This window comes from Oreochromis niloticus, linkage group LG20, assembly GCF_001858045.2.
Source record: "Oreochromis niloticus isolate F11D_XX linkage group LG20, O_niloticus_UMD_NMBU, whole genome shotgun sequence".
In the NCBI taxonomy this organism is placed as follows: domain Eukaryota; kingdom Metazoa; phylum Chordata; class Actinopteri; order Cichliformes; family Cichlidae; genus Oreochromis; species Oreochromis niloticus.
The window spans coordinates 10,017,515-10,026,600 of record NC_031984.2 but is presented as its reverse complement, the minus strand read 5'-3'; the positions used below and the strand labels follow the sequence as shown (position 1 = coordinate 10,026,600).

Genomic DNA, 9,086 nt, shown 5'->3' with positions numbered 1-9,086 from the left:
CTGATTGCTCTGCTGTGACTCATGCACTGTTTGTGGTGAAAATGAATTGTTATTTTAATATTAGAAATGTGTTAAATGTCACTTTGATCGTGTTTCCTATCTATATATGTCATCTGGGCCTACATTTTCTGATGTTTTTACTTTAGTGAGAAACTTAAAGAAAAAAAGAGGGAGGGAGGGAGACAGACAGGCTTAAACAAATGTCAAAAGTGCACTGTGTTATCGCTCTGCTTCCTTACTCAGCCTAAATTTTCACAATGCTGACTCCACATTCACAGCTGACCAAAAAAAGATATCAGCCCTGCCTGGCCAACTCTTTCAGCATGTGTCCTCAGTTTAGTTATTAACCTGGAACTTCCCAATAGCTGGCCAGCTGTGAGGGTGGGTGGGGCGATGGCTGACTGGAAGTCTCTCTTGTAGCCTGCAGTTCATTTTCACAGGGAGCCGAGCAGGGATCAGGAAATTCCTGAATAAGAGGAGAGTCAGATCTTTCCAAGAGTGACTCTGCAGAAGTCTGAGTCACCACACTCGGCAGCGCTGTACAATGGGAGCTCAATACCACAACGTGTGAGTACACTGTCATCAGGTGTATCATGTCTATTCATGCCCTTATTATTTCAAAACTCCAAAAACCCAGGAGAGTGAATAAGACAAAGCTTTCAGTGTTAACCTGTCATGAAAGGCAACTTGGCTCAAATTTCCACAACATTTAAGATGCAAATAGTCACGATTCCTTTTTGGGCTTTAAAAACAAGTTTATTAAATTAAAAAAAAAAATCACACAGTTAAAGCACAGGTGTCAAATTTAGTTTCTCTGAAGAGGCCACACCAGGAAATGAAAAGCATAGCAAGGGCCACACATATAGAGTTTAATGACTGATAATTTATGCTTCTCATGTACATTTTGGACCACATAAAGGCCTCAATCAGCCTGCAAAAAAGTCTTTTAGACTTTATAACTTTTAGTCAAAGTTGTGTGTTTAAACTATAAGAGGGATACCACACAGCCAGCCCACAGCAACCTGTTTCACAAACCTGACAGACAGCTACCTGCCCTGTGGGTCACTTAAAAATACACCCCGATGTCAAAGCAAAGTAGCGGATCTTTCATTCTGTTCCCGTTCATATGCCCGCAAGTCTCACCGAGCCCGTTTTACAGGACTCAACATGATAGCACAGTCGTTCTCCAGAACGTCTCGACTTTTCATCTGCAAAACACAGTTTAGGCATGGAACCAGTTGGATGTAAGAATAAAACTTCCCACTCTGAGATTTAGCTGGAAGAATAATTTTTTGTTGTAAATGCCTTTTTTTTTCAGTTAAACATCAAAATTATTCTTCTTTCAACTGGTTCCTTAATGACACAATGTTCTCTTAAAACAGAAACTGCCTCATGGCTAATGCCTAAACTGGCCTCTTTTCACATGACCTACTCAGTCTCATACCTCAGCTGCCTTTTGGTTGGATTGTGTGTTACCTTGTTAGCTGTCAGGTGCTATGAAGGTGCGGCTCTTTGTTTAATTTGGTGTGCACACCACAGCTATAAGCAGGCCAGATTAAAATTTGCAAAGGGACAGATTTGGCTTGTGGGTCTCGAGTTTAACCCTTTTGCATTTAAAACAGAAGCTCTGAAGTTTTTTTCTGGTACGCCCCAAAAAATGTTCACACATGACCAATTTTCACGCTTTACTTACTGAGTTTTACTTAAATTGTAAGTTAACTTTTGCTTGTTTAATATCCTTTACCTCACTTTATTTTTCTTTTATATATTTCCCCTGGTGGTCTGCACTCCACTGTTTGAGAAACACTCTACCAATAATAGTATTAGAAATTTACTTTCTCGTGAACGGCAGCTACCAGCAAACAGAAAGCTAGAGGGGTTGGCTGAACCAGAGAAGACTGGAAACAGTTTATCTCTGTCCAAAGGTAATAAAATCAACCTTCCAGCACCTCTAAAGCTCACTGATAAACATATCTCATCTAACTGTAAAAACTACACTGTGCCAGGAGTTAGACTGAAAATATTGACAGCTGTCTGAAGAGTTTGATTTTTGTTAATTAGTAACCTTTAGAGGCAAAAGATTTTCGTTACCAGTCGGCAGAGCCAGACACGCCGGCTCCGTCTTTCTTTAGTCTTTCTAAACTGCAATGGAGTTGGTTTTTTTTTTTTGTTTTTTTTGTTTTTTTTAAAAGCTGGAAATACATTAGAAACATAAAAGCCAGAAGAAAATTCTTCATCTGCTCACCTCCTCCCCGAGCCTGGTTCTGCTAAAGGTTTCTTCCTGTTCAAAAGGAGTTTTTACTTCCAAAAAAGAGGTTGTTCATAGGGGTCAAATGATTGGTGAGGTTTTCTGTGTTCTTTGTGTTATTGTAGGGTCTTTACCTTACAATATAAATTGCCTGTTGTTGTGATTTGGCGTTATAGAAATAAAATTGAATTGAACTGAATTGAAAAAAAGAAATTACACATCATTTAAACACAGTCTCCAAAAGTTGAATCTGTTCATCTGGACGTAGCGTTTTGTGGGAGAAACGTTACGTCCACAAAACGCTACGTCCAGATGAACAGATTCAACTTTTGGAGATTTACTTTCCTGGATGATTGAGAATGCATCAAGACATTTAAACACAGTGATTAGTTTGAAGGATTTAAGCTTGTTTTATCTATCTTTCCAGCCACCTCCTCCAGCTCTTCCAGGGAAAACACTGATGTAACCTCTCCTGCATGTCTTTGGTCTGCTGCGGGTGCTCCTCCTGGTTGGACACACCTGTAAAACCTCACCTGGGAGGCGTCCAGACAGCATCCTTTTCAGATGGCTGAGCCACCTCAACCGGCTCCTTTTGACGTTAAATGATTAAAAAACAAAACAAAAACGAAAATCTGGTTGAACAACTCACACCTTAGTTTACTGGCAACAAATCTCTTTTCCACTGATGCAGTGCCAGCGGTGATGCCAGATCTAAATCAATATTGTCTGAACATGATTCTCAGGCCCTTCAGTGGGACTGTAGTAAAGCCAGGCAGAAGTCTGCTGGAAATCACTGCCCTAAAGGCTCAGGAAGACTCTCAAAAACAAGTGTTACTAAACGAAGTCCACTCAAAAATTCAAAACAAAGCATATGTAAACAACATCCAGAAACATTACAGCCTTCTTTGGGTCATAAATGTATGAAGCGTACTGATAAGTCTAACACTGGTTTCTCAGATGCGTTCCCAGTCAAAACCTGTTCACATATTCTTTTCCTTATTCCTTTCTGACACCTTTCACCTTTCTTGAAGGTGTCCTCCTACATGCACGTTTAGATGACTGCCTCTTCTGCACGCTTGGAAGCAAAACCAAAATACAAAAAGTGCCAGTGAGAGAAGTACCACTCTGCTGGTAATAAGGATTTATCTGTCACTCAGACAAATCAGTGTCGTCTGATGGTCACTCCTATACATCCTGCTATGACTTGGTCTAACCCTCACCCTAAAGAAGACTTATTGCAAAACTAAGAAAGAGGGTACGGGATAACAAAGCCCTCAAAAGAATCAGAGCTGTTGCTCTCAGCAATTTGCTTGGCGTACATGGAAACTGTATGCCAAACAACATGAGAAATGTCTAAATATCCTCTGCTGAAGATACTTAAGGAGTATTTTTAACATGAAGTGGTGAGACAAACTACCAAATGTTGAAATATTTGCCACCAAGCCTGCATGCTATCTTATCTCGGCACCCAAACTTGCGCCATAAAAGTAAAAGTAGTAGTAAGAGTCGAGAAATGTCACCAACTGTAAACATAGGGCGCATTTTAAATAAAACAAAAAAACCCCACAAACTGCTGAGTAGCTGAAATGTTACGTCTTTCCATTCTTCATTGATACATTTCTTTCAGAACTACAGCAGCTGATCTCTTTCATTCTTCAACGCCTACAGGCTGTTAAAATAAGAGATGATGCAACGCTGCGGTAAACATGTGTCTGTCCCAGCTATTTTGAAACCTGTTGTTGGCATCAAATTCAAAGAGAACATTAAAAAAAAAAGAGGCTAATTTCTAATCGAAAGACAAATGTTTTCCATTTCAGGGTTTCACATGTTGTCTTCTTATTGCTTCGCCTAAATACACCCTTAAAATGATTTGACTTCTGTTTTTATCTCCATTTTACACAAAGTCTGAACTCTTTTTGGAAATAGGTAATTAGTAATGAGCTGCTGGTGCTTCGTATTTAACATTTCCTTTAGGGCAGGGGTGTCAAACCTAAGACCCGGGGGCCAAAATCAGCCCTGCAAACGCTCTAATTCGGCCCATGGGGCAAATGTGAAAATATGAAATAGGACATTAGACTCGTGCCGATTGATTTTTTTCATTTATTACAGCAGCGCTTCTTTATAATGTAGAAAATCTGAGACGCACTGTTGAAATTGCTCTTCTTTAACTTATATTAAGATATTTCAGGAGTTTAATGTGCAGTCAAACTTCTTTAGATGTAAAATGAGTTCGATATCCCTGCTTTAAGGGGAAAAAAGGACAAGGATTTATGACCTCTGACTGTAAGCTTTGTGTAACTGGGGCCCTTTATCACAAAACAGTTACCACTTCCACCCCAGAGATACTTCCCCTCTATTTCCCCCAGTAGCTATTTAAACAAAAACCACATGAGAAGATCAAACAGGTACGCAACAAATACAAGGATGTAATGTTTTAAGGCAGCAAAGATGTGAGAAAAAAGACTGGATATAGCAGAACTTTGCATTTCTTCTCATCTCATCATCTGATGAGTCCTCGAGGTTAACTTGTGACCTCTTGAAGTCACCCTGACGCTGAGGTTGGAAAAACCCTGGATTACACCCCTGCAGCTCTCCCTCAAGCAGCTGCACAGCTTACACGCTAACATGTCAAATTGTGTTTTTATGCGTTAGTTGCAGGGGGTAATTTTTCTGCAAACCAAGCACAAACGTTGTTTTTAAGTTAAATGGAAAAGCTCTGTTTTTGCTGCTTCTCTGACAGGCTGATGCCTTTGGTTGTTTCTGTTGAGACATTCAGCCGTGAGCAGTTCCTGTTCCTGTTCCTGCCCCCCCACCCCCCGGCTGCTGTTGCTGGGACCAACCGACACTCTCACTGATGTGACATATACTAATCAACTATAATAGGGTAAAAAACATGCATGTAGGTCATAGCGTAAATAAGAGGTTCGAGCCGGTGCTTCCCCGCTTATAAGCTCCACATCCTTCCTCTTGCTGAACGCAGCAAGGAGCGATGACTTTGACGTCGACACATGGTCGACATGTAAACAAAGCTGGCTGACCTGCCTCACCACAGATGTCATCACTGTGTTCCTTTGGGTTTGTTGTTGATATTGTCTTCATAGAAACGGTGGAAAGGAACAAAAAAAAAAAGAAAAAAGATGCCAAAGTGTTGCGTGTGGTGTTGTGTACCGATGAGTCTGTGCTACCAAAAGCTGTTGTTACAAATGAGGTGAAAGGTAAGGGTACGTGAACGTGAGGATGGCCACATAGTCGTGTGGGTGAGTGAAATGTTTTCATGGCTGCCACCCACGTCAACACACCCTGTTTCCTCTTGAGTAATCATGTCAGTCAAAGCCTACACACCACTACTACTATGATAATCCGAGCTGCTGTCTGTGATTTGATGATTTTTCAGCCGAGAGTTTTTGCTGTACAGTGTTTCATTATTATATTATTCTCCCTCGGCCTCAGAGGCATATGTCCTCCCCATGGTTTCAACTCCCTGTTTAAACTGGTTTAAGCTGGGCTTTTGTAATCCAGATGACGCCATATTTTTTTGCGCTGTGCCATACTGCAAATTTTGGTATCAATCTATTACCAAGTAAATACAAGCCCAGTATTACCAATGCCGATACTGATAGTTTTAACTTAAAAAGGCCACTTACATGGGGGAGAGCAGTGTCCCATGATTTGTGAGATGAATCACTGAGTTTTACTTTTTACAATAATGAGTTAATACATGAAAACACACCCTTCAGCATTGCGTAAATTTTAAAAGTGGGGCAGCTTTTGTTGTTTATATGTGCTTTAAGCTATAAATAAAATAGACGTGACCGTCACCACAAAAAGGGTCAGGCTTTAATCAAACAGTTTGAGGTATTGTTTTTTCTTTACATGTTTTTTTAACACAATTCAGCGGGCTACATACTGAATTCAGAGGCCCAGTATCGATCCGATACCAATACCCGCATTGGTATCAGTACTATCGATACACCTCTAGATGGAAGTGGAATTTCTTAAACACACCGAGTACATCAGAGGACAAATTTTCACTTCCACAATATTCAAAATTTTCAAGGAGTGGTCGTCAGAATAAAACAGGATGTTTGCTTTGTGTGCATGGCGATTCATATGTCTGGTAATCTAGGAAAGTTTTGGTGGGCAGCTTTGAGGAACAGTGCATTAGACTGAACTTTCAATATTGATATAAACTTCATCACCTTACAGATTAGTGGGATGTTGTGTTTCCTTTCCTTTTCTTTTTTTATTCCTACTTTAGTGAAGTGCATGCAGTCATACGTAGAGTCAGTTTCTCCGATGAAGTGGTGATGAAGCCTTGACTGTTTAAAGGAGCTCAGATGCATATTTCTGTTTCTTCATTTCTTGACTATTTTCTTTTTTGACTATTGATTGGTTAACAGTTCCTACAGTAGCTGTAAGGCTGCCTCCTATTCAGTGGTTACAAATAACTAACTAAATAAACAAACAGTTGAAATTTACCTAACTTGTTTAACTTGCTTTCTCATTTATGCAGTCATTGGACATCTATAGGCTTATTTTATTGTGACAGGCAATAGACACAATCTAATATTTTACATATACATGCTAATAATAATTAGTGACGGTTTCTTGGTAAAAATGTACATGCAGTTTGTTTTTAAAATTTTACTTGGATGTTTTTGCATTATGGCCTTTTTACTTTAAGAGTAAACTATGCAAATAAATTATCTACCACAAATTTCAAGAAGACTCAGAAATCGCTTGCATTTTAATGTTTTGTAAGACTGCATGTAAAGATGAAAATACGCTTTTTGAAGTAAATAAACTTTGTGACTTTCTAAAAACTTTAAAATTATTTTCACGTGGATTTTCCCTAATAGTTTTACCGCTGAAAATGAAAGTCTTTTCAGGTTTCATGTGAATAAAGATGTATAAGTTAGTTCCCTAATCATCACTGTTTTTTGTACTGTAAATTTTGAATGCTCTCCGTTTTCACACATTGAGAGTTTATTAGGATAAACTCTTCTTGATCACAAAGGTTGCTCGAATAATTAAGCCAGCATTCGTTTTGCAAGGATGGCCTACTCTTATGCAAGATCAGGGCAGGGAGGCTTGCTGTGTAGTGACCGCAAGTCACTTCTGCACGTCAGTCTTCAATTTTCACAGTCATCCACAGCAAAAAAATTGCAGAAGTGAACTAAGATGTTGAAATCTTGGTTCACTTCAAGACAGATCATGTTCTGGTCCGTTTACCGTATCTCAGGCGGTTTGGCTTCCCGTTACAAGTCATGGTCCGGAAATCCGGTGTGCCTTTCACTTAGGAGGAGGAACTGTAATTAAAAAATAAAAATAAAAAGGCAAAATCATTATCAAAATCACCTTTACTTATTTGTTTTCATTGTTGCTAAAAATGGCAAGGGTTTGGCTACTTTTGGTTCAGTTCTGATAATTGTTTGCCTTTAGTGTTAACTTAGAGGGTCTATGTTTTTAGTGCAAAACTTCAAAACACTAAATCCATCTTCCAGATCGGTCTTCTATATATACCCACTCTGAACACTAAGAAAGGGTTTAAATACAAATTTGTTGCAATATCGACAGGTCTTTGATGTGTCCTCTCCATCACTGAGTTAGTTTGTTAGATATATATATATATATATATAAGAAGATAATACATAAGAATACAAAGGGCAGTGCATGGGTGAATGTGGCTCATAGTTTAAACCTCTTATACTGGTCAATAAAAACAGAAAAGCTCTATATAAATGTCCTGTTTTTTTCCATTTCCAATCTCAGAAGCTTTCGAGTCTCAGAAGTTTGTCACTTGTGTCAAAAGTGTCATGTGGCATTGTCCTTCAGTAATAACTTCAGTTCCTCAATTTTGTGGATGCTTTTGTAAAATCAATCCTTTTTTTTAAGGAAATGTGTTGCGATAGTAGTATAGCTTAATGGATGTTATGTTTTTTAGGATTAAGTTAGACTAAAACTAGAAGGATTGCCTAAGGTACAGATATTTCGGCAGGAGCGATTTCTCAGTATTTAAGAGTCCCACATTACTCAAACGTTGCTCAATGAATCAACTGCAAGTCAAAGAAAGTTCTCCAAACTGGGTGTTACCTGAATCTTGATTTAGTTGTAGTTATGGTTGGCCGCATTGTGAAATGAGGCAACACTTTGAAACATGGGAACGACTTCTTGCAAATTTAAAGTACAGGTCTCATAATATGGAAGAAATGTGGTGGAGTTTTTTTAATGTAAAAAGTATTTTCTGTTTAGTTACTAGATAGTAAACTTTAGAAAGCGTATAAAGAGCAGGCACGTAAAATTTTACCCAGCTTTATTTGAGGGACATACCTGGAAATGAGATTCATATCAAGGGCCCAAAAGAGCACGTATTTTACACAGCTAATCAATAATGTGTATCTCATATAGCCATTTCATATACAGTTTCGTCCATATAGCGCCCTCAACACTGATCCAGGAAAAGTAAAAGCTCTTTGATCATTTACCCTTTTGCCACGACTCTGACTGATGCCTACCTGGTCTGTGACTCACTGTTTGCTGCTGTGAGGATTAAAACAGCAAAACAATACCAGAAAAGATGTTTCTGAAAACAAAAATTCTCTCTTCACACTCGGTACAGATAAAAGATACTCAGTCTCCCTCTTTCTCCTTGAACTTTTCTTTCTGTTGCAGTCTTTGTTAACTTGCAGGCACAGTGGAAGTATGACTGTTTGTTTAGTTTCATGCGTACAGACCACAGCTTCGACAAGGTGGTCCAAATTTTAAAGCAGGCCAGATTTGTTCCATGGGCTGGGGTCACCGGGTTCAAGATGCTCAGCAAAGGTACGTCTGTTTTAAG

The 9,086-nt window shown here is 39.0% G+C and overlaps 1 long non-coding RNA gene across 1 annotated transcript; it reads left to right on the top strand.

Moving 5' to 3' along the window:
- Positions 1 to 293: 293 nt before the first annotated feature.
- LOC106098618 (uncharacterized) lies at positions 294 to 6,174 on the top strand. Its single transcript, XR_001224900.3, has 2 exons — positions 294 to 567; positions 2,676 to 6,174. It is a non-coding gene; the product is annotated as an uncharacterized LOC106098618 (long non-coding RNA).
- Positions 6,175 to 9,086: the final 2,912 nt, after the last annotated feature.